The sequence below is a fragment of the Lycium barbarum genome, chromosome 4 (assembly GCF_019175385.1).
Source record: "Lycium barbarum isolate Lr01 chromosome 4, ASM1917538v2, whole genome shotgun sequence".
Taxonomy (NCBI): domain Eukaryota; kingdom Viridiplantae; phylum Streptophyta; class Magnoliopsida; order Solanales; family Solanaceae; genus Lycium; species Lycium barbarum.
The window spans coordinates 141,434,803-141,441,170 of record NC_083340.1 but is presented as its reverse complement, the minus strand read 5'-3'; the positions used below and the strand labels follow the sequence as shown (position 1 = coordinate 141,441,170).

Here is a 6,368-nt window from a genome sequence, read left to right as displayed (position 1 = left end):
ATTAAATAGTTGGGCTAAAATTAGAAAGTTGGATGAGTGAACGATATTGAGCTGTAATTATCTCTAAAAATAAAGCAGTTAAAAGTTTGATCAAACTGAAGGTGATTCATAAGCTGAAAAAATGGCAAGCTGGATGATCAACTTATGATTTTTGTATGATATTTTGGCTTATCATTAAGCACTTGACTTATAAGTACCTCGCTTTATACCCAACATGTAAATAAGTTTTTGAAAAAAAATACTTATAAATCAGCTAGCTAATAAACTTAGCCAAACGCCTTCTAAATAAAAAAGGACTGAAACCCTTAATTGATCCATAATGATACACCAAAATTAGTGGATTAGATAACTAACTCTACCATGTCATTAATGTTCATAACACTCCCCTATTATATGTGTTTTCTTAATTATGTTTTTTGGGGGGCAAATTTTGACTCACGATTTAGTATGTGCTCAGGGAAACAGTTCAATATACAAAGAGTCTACCTTACTCATAATTGTCATTGCCCACTATATGGCTCTCCATAGTTTCATTTTTATTTTACATTTTTCCTATTACATACTGTGAAAATTGAACTCGTACTTATTATGTATAAATTTTTTGAAAATAGCACTAGATTATACTTTTTCTCGCCTATGAACTTCCCTCCTTAAGCTCTATGTCTGCTTGTTTAGCGTCACAAACCCTTTTATTTTTATAATTCGGAAAATAAGATTGTTTTACTTATTTGATCAGATTAAGAAGAAATTTTGAAATTGCTGAATATCGCAGTCAAAAAGAAAAAAGAAAAAATAAACATATACAGCAATAGAACCATCATGGTTTTATTTTACTCCTCCGAAAGAATGGATGACAGTTTGATTATTTATCCATGCATGATAGATTCTTTTTTTCTCTTTCTTTAATAGAAAGGAGGAGAGGTAAATTTCCTTGTGTATGTACAAAAATGCCTGTACGATTGTTCAATTCAGTATTTTATTTTTTTATTTTTATTTTTTTTATCTTTCTTTTCTATTTGCTTTATCATACGAGATAAAGGAAGGTTTTTTTTTGTTTTGTTATATCATCAAGATAATGATATATTAACCTGCTAGTTCTTTTTATGAGGCACAAATATGCGAATTTGTACTGAAAACGGAAAAACTGCTGAAACTTCGTGAAACCCTCAGTTAAGCCTCATTTTTGGGATAAAATAACAACAATGAAATTCAATAGAAATCCAAAAGGGCATTGCAATACTTGTGTGTCATGGATCAAAAGGCTAGTAATTTTATTTTGGCCTAACCCACATATAGGTATTTAATTTCAGCCTTTAAAATCCTGCCTCACACCCTGTAGGCCTTTCCTTTCTTGTTTTCTTTTCACCTACCCTAGTTCTCAAACACATAGTGTAGCTCTAGATGTTTCCATAAAGATTTCTTTGAATTGAATCTTTTATCCCTCTAAAAACAAGACAGGTACTTTAAGAAGAAATTAAAAAAAAAAGAACTTTGCACCATGGGGGGAACAATTTGGATTTGACTGAGAGTATATACAAACTTACTGCACTTGGTGTTAACACTGAACTAACGAATTCAAGACATACGTCTTTCATCCACACGCTTATCACTTAACCACGGTTAAATGCTATGCATTCTTACATTAATTTATAAGTGGTAAGGTTAAATAACTTGATTTGGTAGAAACATCAGGTGTGAGTAAATATTTACCAATAAATAATAGGAACAAAAAAGAGTAGCATGGGCAGGAAGAAGATATCATATATATAGTGCTTTACAATCTTCATTAAAAAGCTACTACTTGTGCGCACTTCGACTATTCCACTGAGTACATGCTACCTTCATCAACACAAGTATTAGGTAATTCTGCTAACCAAGTCTTAATCAGAGGAGAATGAATCATCTAGAATCTTTTGTCTATAGGTAGGCAATTTTCTGGCTATATATACACCATGAGTTAGTAGAAGGCAAACATCAAGAAGTGCCCCATTGTATTCAACTATAGATGGCTGCTTCAAGGCTTCTTTTACTTTCCAAAAAGATGATAAAGCCCGTTTCTCCAACACCACTTTCACATAAAATTCACAAGCTCTCTCTCTTGGATCAAATGGGGACTCACACCTATATGCCGAGTGCTTTCTTCTATCCAAAACAAGACACTGCAAGCCCGCTCGAACCAACAAAGATATCCCAAATTATTGAGAATTCCCTTTCAAAAGTTCTAACTGCATATTCCGTTTGCTGGACGTGTAAGGGAAAACTCCTTTGTCGAATGTAATGACATGGGAGTCGATCTCTTTCAAGTCCGAATTGATTGTCCAATGTCCAGTATCTTTGATCACCCTCGTACTGATATCGACAATTTGATATTTCCTAAAGAGCCTTGGACCCTGTCCACGGACAGTTTAATCGTAGCTCAACTTAATCATTTTGAATGTGGTACCGTTTTTCGGCCTCGAAGTTAAAAGCTCTAAATGCCTTGATTTCAGCTGATTCCGAAAGCCAAATTCGTCCTACAACAGTAGAAGCTGTTACTGCATTTCTATGCAAATGCGTAAATACACCAACTTTTAAGCCATCCTTATTGATACAAGCAGTTAATCTACGCGGAACAAATAATGATGGACTAGTTCCAGCAGACTTAGTCGGGAATGCTATTCTTCCTTTCGCTGTATCAGCAGCGACTAAGGAAGAGCTGAATTTGCAAAGACTAGTTGGTGAACTTAGGAAAGGAAAAGAGAAGATCCAACATACGCTCAAATATATTAAATCAGAAGAGTTACTATGTTCAAGGGTATCTGAAATAGCTAGAGAGATGAATGAGCGGACCTCAAGCAATGATTTTTCTATGTATAGATTTTCTAGTGTAAGGAGATTTCCATTACATGACATAAATTTTGGATGGGGGATGCCAAGAAGAGTGGATGCTGCTACTGCTCCAGTCAACATGTTTGCCTTGCTCGATAACCAAAGTGGGGACGGACTTGAAGTGATCGTAAACTTGGAAGGAGGAGAGATATCTGCATTTGAGAGTAATGATGAACTTCTTCAGTTTGCTTCTCCATGCTCAGGACTCTAGACAATTTTGAAGCCTTCAGAAAAAGAAAAATCCCTCTTTTCTTAATCATTTATTCCTGAGTGCTAAGAGATCAGACAAACATCTGTATTCATATTAATAACCAAGATATGAATACACGAAAGATCAAATACTATATTAGAATAGAACGACCTTAGTCCTTACGTCATGGAACAGAACCAGTGATTTGGTGATCCAAAAATAAACAGAACTCTTCTGTTCAAGTTTTACATTGTGAATCAACTACGAAATAAGAAAAATCAAGAGGTTAATTTAGGATCACTACATAAAACTTGAACAAAGGAGTTCTACTTATTTTAGGATCACAACTCATCAGTGCTGTTCCACGGCATAAGAGACTGAGGTCGTTCAATTTTAATATAACATTAGTTTCTGAATTACTCCTTATATCCTCCTGTTAGTTTCTGTCCAAAAAACTAAAGGCTGCAACATAAAACCAGCCCAGTTTTACATATCTATAGAAAATACAGTCCATTTATGCAATTCCCCCTATTCGCGTTCAATTCTGTTTGTACTTGAACTGATAATCCCTTCTAGGCAGGGTGTTGTTTTTTGTATACATCGGTATATCTTTTAAGTGATTTCAATTGAAGTATTGCCAGAAATTTGTGCTTCTTTATCTGTGATCTTTCTTCTATTTTGTTTATTCTCTCGATTTAAGTTCAAGTCATTCATCTCATCATTCAATTACAAAGGTAAAAGAATGAAGAATCTTTCAAAAAGTTAATGAAACAACTACAAAATTTACAACAACTAGAGAAACATCAAGCAATAAACCTGGTGATGGCAACAAGGAAGGTGGCAGCAGACAACTAAATTTCACTGGATCTAGTGTATGTGAAGTTTGGTTTAAATCCTAAATTCAATTGGGTCAAGTCATTTTGGGCTTCACAAAATAAGTTAACTTTGTTGGTTCTAAGCACAAGGTCCATTTTGAATGCCATCCATCTGGAAATTCAAGCTCATGCCACGAGTCAAGTAACATGGCGTGTCCGGTCAACGCTTAGGCTAATGAGACAATTTTGTGTTCAGTCGAATTGAAAGGCCAACAAAACCTTCCAAGTGTTTAAGTGACATGGTTCTAATCAATCAAATACATCCTTAACACATATTCAACTTGATAAATATCGTGACTTAAGTGAAGCAATTAAATTAAAAATAAAGAGTTTGTCCTCAGCATAATTTCTCTTGTCCACATATACAGATGGATGTCATCCATAAAGCTAAAGGGGCCCTCAGGGCTTAGTTCAAGTAGCAAAGGTTGAGGGACTTGTGACTTAGGTCATGGGTTCAAGCCTTGTGCTATTCCAACTAAGCCTCATATTTAAGAGGAGAAGAGTAGAGGGGCGTGGGCATTATCCCCGAGGTTGAAAGGGTTGTGGTTGGTCCTAAGGGTTGGCCCCAGACTGATTTCTCAGTCATTAAAGAAAACAAAGCTAAAGGCGGCATTTTGACTAGTGGAAGAATAGAGCAAAGGCATTTACATAATCTGCCTCAAAGATCTATAGCAAGAAGAAGAGTTCGAGAAAAGTCGTTCAAGAATGATCAGAAGTACTGTTGAAGTTCCTTGAAGATCAAACACATCACAAGAACGTGTACATCGTCCTTCATTCTAGAAACGCACTGCTTCAACCCTCGAATCAAGGCGAACAACTTGAAAACAAGATTCATATATTGGTGCACAGTCCAAGATCAATCGGAAAAAGTTATTACTAGATGCCCTCTATAGTTCCTGAGCACCTTTCACTGGTGGTCCTTCATTCGAGAATCGCACTGCTTCAACCCTCGAATCAAGGCGAACAACTTGAAAACAAGATTCATATATTGGTGCCCCGTCCAAGATCAATCGGAAAAAGTTATTACTAGATGCCCTCTATAGTTCCTGAGCACCTTTCACCGGTGGTGGATGCAGGACTTTCACCAATGAAGTTTATCATCTACCATATCCACATTAAACAAAAATTGCATATACCATGCGAATTTTTGGCAAAGGAGATCTGAATGAACCCTCTAGCTCCGCCCCTGCCTTTTACCCCTTGCACTTCCAGATTTACCTACTACAACCATTTGCATTGAGCTTGGCTCTTGTTAAGTTTTTCCCTTTGCTATATCTATCACCTATGCTGCCAAGGTGGGGTAAAGTCTGTGCACGCTCTACCCTCTCTAGACCCCACTTGTGGGATTACACTGGGTATGTTGTTGTTGTTGTTATATGTATATCACCCATGTAATGCTAAGGGGAGGATCATTAGAATCTGATTGCATACATATACTCTGCCAACTTGCATTCTCCATCAATTAAGAACTCGGATTCTACATTGCACTATATACCATCTTATTTATCTAATGTTAATTTATCTGGGGAAGATTTTGCATCCATCTTATCAGCTAAAAGTTTACACTTCATTCATTGACCTTCATGATATTAGTTTAAATTTATTACCAATTTTCACTCGTTCAGACATTGTATAAAACACATTGTTTATATAACTTCAACTGATAATTTATCTATACACTAATATCCTCAAGAAATGGTTTTTTTTTTTTTTTTAAAGGTTGATGCAATTCAAGTTTCTTCTATACTTCCTGATTAAACATGTGTAATTTGTACACTAATAAAGAGGGGAAAAGCAAACATACCTTGAGAGAGAAGTTAAGATAGAAAATCTAAATTGTTTATGATTTGTAATCAAAATAAATTAAATAGGAATAGTTTTCTAGTTCTAGTTAAAAAAGTTTCACCCTCAAACTTTGCTTTAAAATTCAAACTCCCCCTCAACTTTGAACAATAGTCATTCTTCCCCCTTTATCCTAATTGACTTTTTTTAAATTCCTATTTTACCCTTACATTATCAACTTGTCTTTTTTTCTTTTACTTCTTTAAAATCATGATTTTTTTTTTATCTCTTTAATCTATGTAACAAATTTCCTATAAAGAAATAAATATTATTTTCAAGACGGAAAAAAAGTGAGATATACTAGTTAAGCATATAACTTTTTGCCTTTCTATGATGAAATAAATAAGAAGAATAAGAATTTTTTTAATTAATAATAATCAAAACTCTGATATGTATTTATACAAGCAAAAATAACAGGTAATAATAACTTTATAAATATGTTTCAATGCAGGTAACACCAAATAATTAATAAAGTAGAAGTATGTTCTACAACAAATTCCTAAAAGAATTATCTATCTATTATAAATGAATTTAAAATTATAATTTAAAATGTATATGTGTGTGTATTTAAGTTTTGCTTCTCTCTTATTCTT

The 6,368-nt window shown here is 34.4% G+C and overlaps 1 pseudogene; it reads left to right on the top strand.

Annotated features, from left to right (window-relative positions):
• The first annotated feature begins 1,891 nt into the window (after nt 1-1,891).
• On the top strand, nt 1,892-3,506 carry LOC132638746 (acylsugar acyltransferase 3-like; annotated as a pseudogene).
• The last annotated feature ends 2,862 nt before the right edge of the window (nt 3,507-6,368 follow it).